This window comes from Podarcis bocagei (genome assembly GCF_964188305.1).
Source record: "Podarcis bocagei genome assembly, chromosome: 9".
Classification (NCBI taxonomy): Eukaryota; Metazoa; Chordata; class Lepidosauria; order Squamata; family Lacertidae; genus Podarcis; species Podarcis bocagei.
The window spans coordinates 51640553-51654059 of record NC_138134.1 but is presented as its reverse complement, the minus strand read 5'-3'; the positions used below and the strand labels follow the sequence as shown (position 1 = coordinate 51654059).

General features: G+C 43.7%; 1 long non-coding RNA gene across 1 annotated transcript in view; it reads right to left on the bottom strand.

Moving 5' to 3' along the window:
- Positions 1 to 12810, bottom strand: part of LOC308594789 — a 39692-nt gene extending 26882 nt beyond the window's left edge. Inside the window, exons 1-2 of the long non-coding RNA XR_014011612.1 lie at positions 12523 to 12810; positions 10025 to 10096 (exon numbers count right to left, since the gene is read on the bottom strand). This is a non-coding gene — a long non-coding RNA (uncharacterized lncRNA). The remainder of the gene's footprint in view (positions 1 to 10024; positions 10097 to 12522) is intronic.
- Between the last annotated feature and the right edge of the window lie 697 nt (positions 12811 to 13507).

Genomic DNA, 13507 nt, shown 5'->3' with positions numbered 1-13507 from the left:
ACTGTCCCTCTATAAATTTTGTTATATCAAAGATTTAAGTGCATACAACCCCTGCCACCCTTTGCAGTAGTGCAATCCTGTGTAACTCGGATCACAGACTTAGGGTGACTCAAATACTGTTCCCCCCAAAAGCTGTCCAAAGTAAACAGCAAGAGTATCTAGGAAGCACAGAGACTTAGGAACAAATTGAAGTTGCTAAAGTTCACACTCTAGACCCTGCCATCTTGGGAGCTTCTGGCTGGGCAATTAAGCCTGTGTGGTCTTCTTTCAGGAAGCCACTATTGAACATAACAGCAGCAAAGGAGCTGAGAAAGTGCAAATGTCACAAAATTGTTTTGGAAACTACCGAATATATTTTTATATTTTCATTGCAAGGAGTTGGACTAGATGACCCTCATGGTCCCTTCCAACTTTACAATTCTATGATTCGAAGATACAAACAGATTCAGATTTGTTTATTTGCATTTGATCATCAGACCATTATAAAACAAAGCTTTAACAGAATGAAAGTAACACAAAGTAACAAAGAGAAGTTTAACTCAGACCCAAATAAACTACAACATAAACAAGCTTGAAATGCTGGATTTGCCTGGCAAATCACAGCATGCTCCGTTAAAGAGGAAAAATGGCTCCTTTTCAAACAAATATTAAAATGCAACAAAGTACAATGACAATCTGAATCAAATTACATAAACCCTAAATGAGTGAAAGCATAAAACAAACCTAGAATTCTGAATTCCTGTCTCCATGGCAGGAGATATCATTCTTTCTTAAGAATTTTATCCTCTCATTTGTTAGTGACAAAAAGTGTCAAAAAGTGTTTATTTCTCTTGTCCACCCAGTAGATCAATTATAGACTCAAAGTCTGCCCATCTCTTGTATAAAAATAGTTAAAGCAATTATGTATATAATGACAGCTAATTACATATATGAAAACAATTTCAAATCCAAAATAGAAACCAGATGGTGTCTAACAGTTTGCTAGAGAATTCTCCAGCTTTGAAAATCATTAGTACTTGGCTCTTCCTGGATAAAAGAATTTAATAATAATTTCCAGCTGATTTTGATAAGGTCTGGCAGTACACCTCGCTGAATACTTATTGCTGGGTATCACAAGTGGAAAGAATGCTATTGCACCGAAGTCCTGCTTGTAGACTTCCCATAGGCTTCTACTTTGCCACTATGCTAGGGTGTATGGGGTGTTAGGGGAGGGGCAATACCTCTGGTGGGGGACATGCCATGCTCCTTCTGGGGTAGTTTGCCCACCTTTGGTCTCTACCCTGCACTCAGCTCATCTGTGGCTCCTAGAAGCTGTCAACATGTAACAGCAGCCACACCCCAGGAAATGGCCTTGACTGGCCGGCTAAACCAGATGAGGGTAGCTGATGGATCTTCTGCAGCCAAACTGGTGCCATATGCATTGCACTGTTTCCTTTGGAGCACATCAGTGAGGCTGAGAGTCTTGTCATCTGGGCAGCCCAAGACCACTATATATACTGCTAGGGCTTGTGTCCCAGAGAGGTCACTTCAGTGATGCTAATGCAGTGATTTGGCTTCACCCCCAGAGGCACACTCCAATGTTTCTCAAGACAGATAGATGCAACTAAAAAGGAGAGAACAAGATGGTGGACTAGATGGGCCTCTGGCTTAGGGTTACCAGACGTCCCCGTTTCCTGGAGACAGTCCCTGGATTTGCGAATAAGTCCCCAGACAAATTTCATCCCTGGAATATCCCCAGATTTCATCTACTGTCCCCAGGAAACACAGCAGCGGCAGTCTCAGCAGCCTGGAGCTGTAGGCTCTGGCTGGCTTCAGGAACTGCTCGAAGTCCCCATATGATGGTGGTGCAGGGGCTCTAAGATACAGCTTTCGGGCTGCCTCCACCTTCCTTGACCCCAGCAACTAAGCTGTGAAGGGAGGCTTCATGCTGCCTATAGGAGCAGCCTCCCAACTCCTACTTGCGTGCAAGCAGGAGTGGGGCGGGGATCTCTCAGCTGTGAAGAGAGGCTTCAAGCTGCCTATCAGAGCTTGCGTGCAAGCAGGAAGGAGCAGGGATCTCTCAGTTAGGCAGTGGGAAGCCTTGCTTCCCAGCTGAGGGATCCCTGCCCCCTCCTGCTTGCACGCAAGTAGGAATGGGATTGGGGCTGCTCTGATGGGAAGGGAGGCATTATGCTGCCTGAGCCTCACCGCTGCCGCTGCTCTCGGCCCTCCTTCTCCGCCTTCCATGCTTGACCCACTGTGCACCGCTTCCACACCACCACCACCACCGAAGAACTAACAACTCAGGGGCTGCCCAGGCTCACGGAGAAAGCAGATAGAAGCCTCGGAGGAAGGGGAAATGTGGCGGTTGAGGTCAAAGCAGCAGCTGCCCCTCAGCCACCGCCATCGCTGCAGCATCAATGTCCCAAACGTGTATTATTTATTTATTTATTTATTTATTTATTTATTTAAAGTGTCCCCGGATTCATTGAAAAAAATCTGGTAACCTTACTCTGGCTTGATCCAGCCAGGTTTATCTTACATTCTTTAGCCCATCCGAGTGAGCTTGACTACCATAGGGCAAGCCAGTCATGGGGAGGCATCCAGTGTTGTTGCTTCTTGAGTGGAAGGAGAGCTGTAGTCATGGAATGCAAATCTGTCTGTCTAGAGACCTTCCTTTGAAGAGAATTTATAAATGGCCATTTCTGTAGTAAGAAGCTTACATGGCAAACTGTTGCCTCCTGTTTAAAGAAAGTTGTACCAGCATTAAAGCAGAGAATTGCAACAACCGTCATTGTAGGGATGGCACATTAATTCTGAAAAAAAGAGCATTAATTAAAATGAACAAGCTAAAAACATGTTCAGACTGGAATGCTGTGTGATTAGAAAAAGAAATTGAGAATCAGCACTACACAACTGGGCTTCCTACTGCTATAATCCATATGGTCCTTTATCAGGAACATCAAGTGTGCAGCACAGTATCGAAGCAACACAGCAGGAAGATTCTAACTGTTGAGTTCCCCACAATTTTACTTTGGTATGTTTCATCCATACACATTAATTTTAATTTTAATTAGAGCTGGACGAAGGCCATGGAAAATATTCTCAAACATTTGTGCAGATAAAAAGCACAGATGCTTTGATGATATTTCCAACTACAAAAGCTACTGCAAATATTCACACCAACAGATGTTTATTCTGGGACAGGACAAAATACTGATATGGCCTCATGATTATGTATATTTGGTAAAGAGCTGTTAAAGTATTTTATTTGACCCTAATGTACAGCAATTCGTACAAAACACCATCACTTGAAGCAATTGTCCAAATACAATAGTACAGAATGAGGCATATGCTTTGTATGTATAGCACTAAGAAGAAGAGCAGCTAACTTTAATTGTAATTCCTTATGGATATGTTTGATTTTAGAAGATAAGCTAGAAACCACATTTTCTTCCCTATCACTTGCTCAATCATCATTATAATACAGTTAGTTACATACAGTTAGGCATTTTTTAACATATTCTGCTCCTCTGTGGCTGCTGTGCTTTGCTAAGCCACGGTTTAGCAATCTCCAGACAATCCATGAGCTAACCAAGGTTTACAGCATGGGTAGGCAAACTAAGGCCCGGGGGCCAGATCCGGCCCAATCGCCTTCTAAATCCAGCCCGCGCACAGTCCGGGAATCAGTGTGTTTTTACATGAGTAGAATGTGTGCTTTTATTTAAAATGCATCTCTGGGTTATTTGTGCGGCATAGGAATTTGTTCATTCTCCCCCCCAAAAAAATATAGTCCAGCCCCCCACAAGGTCTGAGGGACAGTGGACCGGCCCCCTGCTGAAAAAGTTTGCTGACCCCTGGTTTACAGCTTTGTTTTGTCTAAGAGAGTTAAACCAGGCATAGGCAAACTCGGCCCTCCAGATGTTTTGGGACTACAACTCCCATCATCCCTGACCACTGGTCCCGTTAGCTAGGGATGATGGGAGTTGTAGTCCCAAAACGTCTGGAGGGCCGAGTTTGCCTATACCTGTGTTAAACCATGAGGCCAGATTTGGACAACCACATAGCACAGCAGCAGTCTCCTCTCTGGGAGCCCACTTATTTGCTTGTTCATGATAAACCAAGGTTTGGCGGAGCACTACATGTGAACCAGACCATTGGTTGTTACAGCTCATAATAGAGAACCCATACTTTTAATATAAATATGTATTTTAATTATGGACTTCAGAGACAACCATTTAACTCTACTCTTATTTCCAATTTAAACAAAGCTGATTCTACGGGAATGTTTCTAATACTAATACCCCTGTAAGAAATGAACTGAAAATTAATCCTAGTCTCTTTACAAAGCACTTGCATAGACACTTGAATATGCCTGGAACAGAAATATAATATGCTTGGCTGCAGGCCAGAGCACAATTATGCATGCTTAAACCTCATGCTCATATAACTATGTAATGAATTGCAGCCTTCGTCAATTATAAATAAAGCCATTTCCCTTTCTAATTATGTTAGGCAGGGATAGACTTCTAACTTTGTCAATTACAGGGGCAGGAATGGTTTCCCTTTTAACTAGATTAGCTAGGAGCAGTCTTCTAAGATTGAGGCCCGTGCATGATGCAAACATTGGAGCCTCCAACATACAGTATAAGAATTCGGTTTCGTAAAAAGGCTGTGCCATTATTTCAGTCTCATTTTCAACAAATACATTGTGTCCTGTAACATGTTAAAAGTTGGGCAGAGGGCCTGGAGACCTTGGGCAAGGGATGCAAGGGAAACATTGCCTGATCTATAATGTCAAAAGCCTGTAGTCTCTGTTACCCAGGAGAACTCACTGTGTAGATTTGAACCACCACAGAGCGCATGGGTTCAGGCAACACTCCCACCTGTAAACATGGTGAAAGAAATGTAGGAGGAGAGGGTGCATGAACTGGCCCTACCACCTGACAGTATGTGCCATAGCATGTATCCTCCTCTAGCCACACATTTGACTGGCATGGCAAAGGGATGTGTGCAGCGTAAGAGAGATGCAAATGCATGTTGTACCCAATAGGCCTTCAGTCCACAGTCCTGCTGACAGCACAACTTGTGAGCCCTTCCTGGTGAAAAGGATTTCCCTTTCATTGACATCAATAAAAGGAGAGGAATAAAAAATAGCCATCCTCATGTCAACTATATGTGTGCATATATGTAAATATATATCTATATATCTGAATGCATTTTTTGAGGATTTGTAACTGCACAAATACGTATGCCATAAGGTCTGCGCTTCTTTTAAACAGGTTCAGGTTCTATGTAAAACCGTGCACTTTCTTTAGCGTTGTAATATAATTACAAGTGTTTAACATAAGGGTATATCACCTTACGACCGAGGTTCCAGTAACATCAAGTGAAACCATTTTGTAGTTAATTTCCTGTATTCAGACACCCAAAGAACTAAACTTGATTTATTTTGCTATGTTCTGATGTGGAATACTCTATGAAGAAAAACACCTTGTGAACTTCAATTATAACCACTTTTGGTCATTTATGAGAGGTGAGTTTATATAATTTGGAAGGAGACCTACCGACAGCTATATACACAAAAACATGCCAGTGGATTAATTGAGAGATAGACTGGGTGGTCCATGTCTCCGTTTACAAGAAGAAAACAATCATCAGGAGATGAAGTATCTTCTAATATAAACCTCCCTGCAAATGTCACAGATCCATGCATTTTCTATTTCTTCTATCCTGCAAAATTATTAGAATTGAATACAGGCTTGCTTTCCCCAGTAATCGCCATAAGTCCACAACAAATAAAGGAAGGCAGTCCTTTGATGTGGAAGAAAACAAAACAAAATGAAAAACTTAAACAATCTGAATCCCCAGCCTCTGGATTTTGCAAATATGCTCTTTCACAACCAAATTGCCATCAAGCCAGAAGAAATCCATATAATTCAGATTTCAACCATTTCCCGAGCCTTGTGCATCATGTGTTTCACACGTGACATGGAAGGCTTGGTGTTCCTGAATTCACTCCATTATGGTAGGCAAGGCATATTGTTGAATGCTCTTCATTAACTTTAACAAAGCACTTACGTTTGCCTCACAATGCATAATTCCACTCATAGCAGCTGAGTTGTTAAATTGCAAAGGACATTAGAAATTACTCACCAGAGGCAAGCACCACACCCAGCATAACGTGGCAGTATCTCTAGGGTACAATTATTTTTTCCTGACCCGAGGCTGCTAACAATATGTAGAAGAAAGCTTAAAGCAAAGGAACCCATAACAACAAGTCATTGTCCTAGAATTGGGACTAATTCAGTTTTGGTGGTCTTCAACCTAGGCTGTTTGGGGAATTTACTATGCTTTGGTGGTTGTAGTGCCACTGCAACCTATCTTAGGTCAGGTAGCAGCCTAGTAATGGGTAATGGGTGAGACTAGACAATTATGGGGAAATAACTTTGAAGGACATCATTTTCATATACTGGAGTAAAAGACAACATTTTAACATTTCATCAAGTTCTTGGAAAGCTGAGGCAGCCAACCTGTGGTGTTAGCCGAATTCCATGAAGTCCTCTTGGCACAATTTCATGGTAAAAAGGAGGGAAAGGAGATGGCAGAAAGGGAGAGAGGAAATGAATAAAGAGATAGAAAAGGACCCATTGCTCTTAACTTCCTCCCAAGTTTCATTGGCAGCCCTGCTCACTGTAGGTAACTTGCCCCTGTCAAATTACTCCTGAGGGATAGTGTTCCTCAACAAGAACAAAAAGATTGTCCGCCTCTGCACATATTAACCATAGTTTCAAACTTTTTGCTAGTATGGGTCAGAGGTGATCTAAGCACTTGTAATTAATTCTCCCCTAAAGTGCCAAGTACCAGCATGTCCTCACAACTCATTTCCTTTGTTAATTGGCACCAAACTGCTAATGATGATTTATTTCACACAGTACCAAAGTCACACTTTTGAAGAGCACATCATATTTCCTTAACCTTCTATTTCAGAATAATAAAAATGAACACCGTGGATTTCCTTCTACTTCCTCAGCTTTAAAAGCATTCAGTGTATCTCATCCTAAGCACTTGTTTACTGGTTCAGAAAATCTTGTGAGTAGCCCATTAGTGCAATAGCTCTAGTCAAAGCAGAATGCAAGTCCAACTCACATTGAAATTGGTAATTGGTTTAATGATGGCTAAAATAGAATGAAATATAGACAGGCAGACAAAAATATTGCTCCAGAAAGCAGAAACTCACCATTCTTGTTATCTTAGGCTTTAAATAGAGGACAAAATACTACCAATGGTGGTAATGAATAGTAGCAATAATATTCTAAAAAATCTCCTCCAGTAAGTCCTTAAAAGAGATCCTACCACCTTCAGATGGCAGGCTACCAAAGAGAGGGTTTTTTTTTTATGTGGGGGCACCCATTTGTGAACTTCCTTCCCATGGCAAATTTGCTTGGTGCTGTCATTTTGGGTGCCAAGCGAAACCTGATCTGTTCACCTGTTTGTTTTAACAAATTTACTAATTTGGATTTACATGATTTGAACAGACCTAATATAAAGAGTACAATTTCTGATTAATGTACTCCATGCAAAGAGCACACTTCTCTTTTCTCCCCCAAAGAAATGCAGCCACCCTCGATATTCTCTGCTGAATGACAGGTCCAAATCCTTGCTTATTAAAGCAGCATTGAATTTATGGGGTTGAGCTTATATAACTCTGCAGCTGCAGGGTAACCACTTCAGCCGTCTGTAGCTTCAAAGTAGTTTCTGGCAAGAGAGTGGGCGAACCTCAAAGGTATCCAAAGAATTGTTCTGTATATTAATCAAAAGAAACTAGAAAGTATGACCATTTTTGGAGAAACAGAAGGAAAGATATGGATAAGAACCTAAGTCTACAATCCTAGGTATACTTATCTGGGAGGAGACTCACAGTACAACATACTTCTGTGTAAATATGAACAAAGCTCCACCCTAATGATCAATTTCAGCCTGCAGTCCTAAGCACCCTTTCGAGTATGGCCCATTTGACTCAGTGGGACTTACTTAGGAGCAAGCATATCTGATTTGCTAGTCACTCTGTTCTGTATTTTGTCCATCAAAAATATATTCTTTGAGATGGGGTAACCAAAACTGTACATTATTATCCTATACACCAAATCGTAGAATCACAGAATTGTGGAGTTGGAAGGAGATCCCAAGGGTTATCCCAACTCCCTGCAATGCAGGAATCACAGCTAAAGAATTCCTGACAGATGGCCATCCAACCGCTGCTTTAAAACGTCCAATGAAGTAGAGCCTACCACCTTCCTACGTAGGTAGTCTGTTCCACTGTTGAAAAGCACTTACCGTCAGAAAGTTCTTCCTAGTATTTAGTCAGAATCTGCTTTCTTGCAATTTGAATCAATTGGCTTGGGTCCTACCCTCTGGAGCAGCAGAAAACAAGCTCACCCCATCGTTCATGTGACAGCCCTTCAACCATTTGAAGATGGCTATTATTATTCTCTTCTCCAGACTAAACATACCCAGCTCCCTCAATCATTTATCATAAGGCTTGGTTTCCACCCCATTTATCATCTTGGTCACCCTCCGAACACATCCCAACTTCTCAACATCCTTTTCAGCAGTGACGCCCTCCCTGTAGAATGCCCTCCAATCAGATGTCAGGGAGATAAAGAATTACACAACTATTAGAAAACATCTGAAGGCAGCCCAGTTCAGGGAAGTTTTTAATGCCTGACATTTTATTATTTTTTATATTTTTCTGGAAGCAGCCCAGAGTGGCTGGGGAAACCCAGTCAGATGGATGGGGTATAAATATTATTATCATTATCATTATCATTATCAAGATGAGAACCAAATAAATCCAAATTTTGCAGTGCAGTAATGAATGTATTAGTGAAATTATCATACAAAGTGTATTTGTATTCTAGGATAGTTTGCTAGCAACAATGTGTATATTAGTCAAAACAGCAGGTAAAAATGTGTTTAAGAGAAATTCACGCTAAAATGCTGAATAATTTGTATGAGGATTAAAAAATAATTATTCACAAGAAATATGGAGAACTGAATTTGAGGCTGGCAAAATGAAAAACAGAGCTGAAATGAATGTGGCCTTCCATCCTTAGTGATGACTGGGGAGCTCTTAATATGGGTTTCTTTTTCTCAGGAATCCAGGTGAGTGGAGAGGTGGTGGCAGACACAAGCTGGGATATAGCCAGCTGACTGTGTCCTTAAGGCAGCTTGGACATATTCACATCCTCTACATTAGATGTAAGAAAAGCCTGCCTCAGTTGGCAGGTCTTCGTGCACATGGGTGGAAGGTGAGAGAAACGTGAGCAGGGAGGTGAGATGGCAGACTGTGAAAAGTTTTCTGGGTTAGTGAAGTTCTAAGCAACAGCTCAAAAGTTCCTAAAGTTCTTCTGCCCCCTTAAAGCTTCTGGAAACAATTGCTGGCAAAACGATACGGTGTGCATGCATTGTAAATTATGAAGCGAAAATTTGTCAGGACTTTAATGTTTGTAGAGGGAGCCACCTAATGGATACATCCTATGCAACCCCATGCGTATCTACACATATATGTATTACAAAGCTCCCCTTCAACCCTACAAGCCCAGTAACCCCCACACTAGCAACCCCACTCTGTAAGCAACAAACAGGCACCAATCAACTCTACAAATTACTTACACCTTATGTACTCAGGCAACAGAGTACAGGTGAATGTACATGGTCAGATCCTTAGTCTATCTAGCCAAGTACTGCACTGCTTATGTTCTCTGGCATCAGCTATCGAAGGTTTTAGGAAGAAATCTTTCTCGGTTCTGCCATCAGAGAACCTCCTAAACTGGAGATGGTGGTGGGTATTATGATGATCTGTTTTTCACCAGCAGGTTCCAGCCAGAGTGGGTTACAATGAGTTAAAAACAGGGATTGAATAGAAGAACTTGTACATGCAATGCGTCTGTTCCAGCTTTGCCTTCAAATATTTGGCTATCTGCTGTCTAGTTGGTGCACATATTTGACTGGTCCCCCTCCCCCCCCCAAGAGAACTCCTTACCTGCTCATGGAGAAGGCAACCATGTACTTGTTTTAATGCGGGTCTTCCATGATTAGTTTTTGATCAGCTGTCCTAGATTTTAAAATATCCAAAGCAAAAAGAATTGTATTGCTTCAAGTTTACCGTATTTTTCGCCCCATAAGACGCACTTTTTCCCCTCCAAAAATGAAGGGGAAATCTGGGTGCGTCCTATGGGGCGAATGCAGGCTTTCGCTGAAGCCTGGAGAGCGAGAGGGGTCGGTGCGCACCGATGCCTCTCGCTCTCCAGGCTTCAGGAAGCTATCCGCAAGCCTTGCAAGCCCGGTGGGAGTACCCGCGGGCTCACAAGGCTTGCGGGCAGCAGCCTGCAGCCCCCGCGAGTGTCCGCAAGCCTTGTGCGCCCGGCAGGAGGTCCCACCGGGTGCGCGAGGCTTGGGGCGGCAGCCTGTCGCCCGAAGCACGGGAAGCCCTCCGGAGGGCTCCCCCTGCTTCGGGCGAGTGTCTGCAAGCCTGGTGCACCCGGCAGGAGGTCCCGCCGGGTGCGCGAGGCTTGGGGCGGCAGCCTGTCGCCCGAAGCACGGGAAGCCCTCCGGAGGGCTCCCCCTGCTTCGGGCGAGTGTCTGCAAGCCTCGCGCGCCCGGCAGGAAGTCCCACCGGGTGCGCGAGGCTTGGGGCGGCAGCCTGTCGCCCGAAGCATGGGGAGCCCTCCGGAGGGCTCCACCTGCTTCGGGCGAGTGTCTGCAAGCCTGGTGCGCCCGGCAGGAGGTCCCGCCGGGTGCGCGAGGCTTGGGGCGGCAGCCTGTCGCCCGAAGCACGGGGAGCCCTCTGGAGGGCTTCCCCTGCTTCGGGCAGGTGAGCGTAAGGCTTGGGGTGGCAGCCAGGGCTGGGGGGGGGGAATAATTTTTTAAAATTCATTCCCCCCCCAAAAAAAATGAGGTGCGTCTTATGGGCCGGTGCGCCTTATAGGACGAAAAATACGGTACTTAGGATGAGTTTAAAAATGCCCTGACTCAAGATTCTCTGATGCTATTGCTTTTAATTTTTAAATATTTAGTATTTGTCATTTCTGTCTCTTGGCATTTACACCAAATCCTGATGGCTTTCAAACCAATGGGAGATTTTGTAATTGTTTTACAGTGATTACGCCTTGCCAATGCATTAATATATTCAAAACCATATTTTAGTGTGAATTATATATGTTCACAAACATTAGCCAGATACTATTGCCTGTTTAGCTCTCCTGTGAGAATCAATATCTAAACTCTTGTCCCACAAAACAAAGGATATGAGATTACTTGCACAGCATGGAAGAATAACTTAAGATGAAGGAAACACTACAGAATGAAACTATTAATTTTCATAACATAGCACATGTATTGTTTCCCCCCCCAAAATTGCTCAATGAATATCACAGATTTGTTGGAAGGAGCAGAAATATATACACAGCTGTGCAAGTGACCCTGATACCTGCATTGACTATAATGTCAATATTTGTAATATAATATTTATATTACGATTACATGTCTCTAAGGATAAAGTTAATTTATGACAGAGCTCTTACACCAGATATGTTTATACAAATTTACATCAATTAATCAAAGAGACCGGGAATATGTAATCAAATCAAATCCTACTTAAAGCAAAATTGTTAAGGAGAGAAATTCTCTCAGCTCCCAACAAAACCCCACAGTAGTTTGCTAACTGCTATCACTCCTCACCCTGCTTCAAAATTACCGTATTTTGCGCCCCATAAGACGCTCCGGCCCATAAGACGCAAATAGTTTTTTGGGGGGAAAATAAAGAAAATTTTTTTTATTTCCCCCCCAGGTGCGGGGCTGGAAGAACCAGGTCGGGGAACAGTGGGAAGGCACGCTCTGCCTCCCCGCTGTCCCCCGAGCTTGTGGGGCTGGCGATGGGCAGAGCTGTGCTGATCCTGGGATGGCAGGCAGCTCTGCGCCACCATCTGGAGCGGGGCGGGACTTAGCGCCCCGCTCCGGATGGCGGCGCAGAGCTGCGCTGGTCCCAGGACCGCAGGCAGCTCTGCGCGGCCACCGGGAGCGGGGCGGAGCTTCTCCCCCGGCTCCCGGTGGCCGGGCAGAGCTGCGCTGGTCCCAGGACTGCAGGCAGCTCTGCGCAACCCTCGGAGACGGTTTCCCGAGGGTTGCGCAGAGCTTCCTGAAGCCTGGAGAGCGAGAGGGGTCGGTGCGCACCTTGCTCTCCAGGCTTCAGCGAAAGCCTGCATTCGCCCCATAAGACGCAGGCACATTTCCCCTTCATTTTTGGAGGGGAAAAAGTGCGTCTTATGGGGCGAAAAATACGGTATCCAAGATGGGAGTTTTGAAGATGAATACTGCAGACATAACTAAAGCCATACTCCCAACACAAGAGTTAAGTATATTTAAGTCAATTGATTTTAATGGACTTAAGACATAGCTGTCAACTTACAGATTTGAAAATAAGGGATCAGCAGCTTTGAAAATAAGGGACCAGCAGCCAAAATAAGGGACCTGCAGCCTCACCTGTTCCAGGCACTCCAGTCTTCCTGTCCTCCTGCAGTCTGGTCAAACTCATGCTGGTAGCTTCGAGAACACTGTCCAAACAACTTTGTAACCAGAGGTTCAACTGAATAGAATCTGAATCACATGCACCACAAGGCCTATGCAGCCTCAACTTAAGATGGCTCCCCGGCCTGGCTTTGCACTGCAAAGTTTGCAGCAGCACGTGCAACAAAATGGCGTCCAGCATTCAAAACCCCCCTCAGCTTGCATTAACTAGTCACACACAAGGCATGCAAGCTGCACCCCCCAGTCGTTCTTAGACTTCTTATTGAGTGAGCAACACAGCCAAGCAACACAGTTGGAGCCTCCCTCCTCCCTGGCCGGCAGAGAGGGAGGGAGTGGAGCTGCTTCCTTTGAAATTTAAGGGACATCATTTAAGGGACATTTAAGGGACATCCGTCAATAAGGGACAGCAGCGGGACATGGCGCTGGAATAAGGGACTGTCCCTTCAAATAAGGGACACTTGACAGCTATAACTTAAGCATACTTAATTCTACCATTTGATTACAGTATATTTTATGAGACTTACTGCACAAGCATTTAATCTCATCGCATGAGGCTACTATGGTCACACTTATGGAGATCCGAATTTTCCTTAGTTACATATACTGTGAGAGGAGACATTGCAGAGAGCAACTGGATTTAATTTCCACCTGCAAAGTGAGATATTGAACTTCATTAACATTTTGGGTAGAAACAATGCTTGGAAAACACATCTCTAAGTGTTAAGAAAATAAAGGTGGAACACCCGCAAGTAAACCTTTCTTAAAGCTAATTTAAAAGGTGTGTCCATGATTAAAATACATTCCTAGGAAGAAGCTTATAGCACAAGCAACCGAGATCTAACCATTATCAGTGCTTAATGCTCCCAGCAGTTACCATAATGAGATGGGGATTTATTTTTTATTTTTTGATCATTTGTTAAGTCACTGGGATGACTTGCAG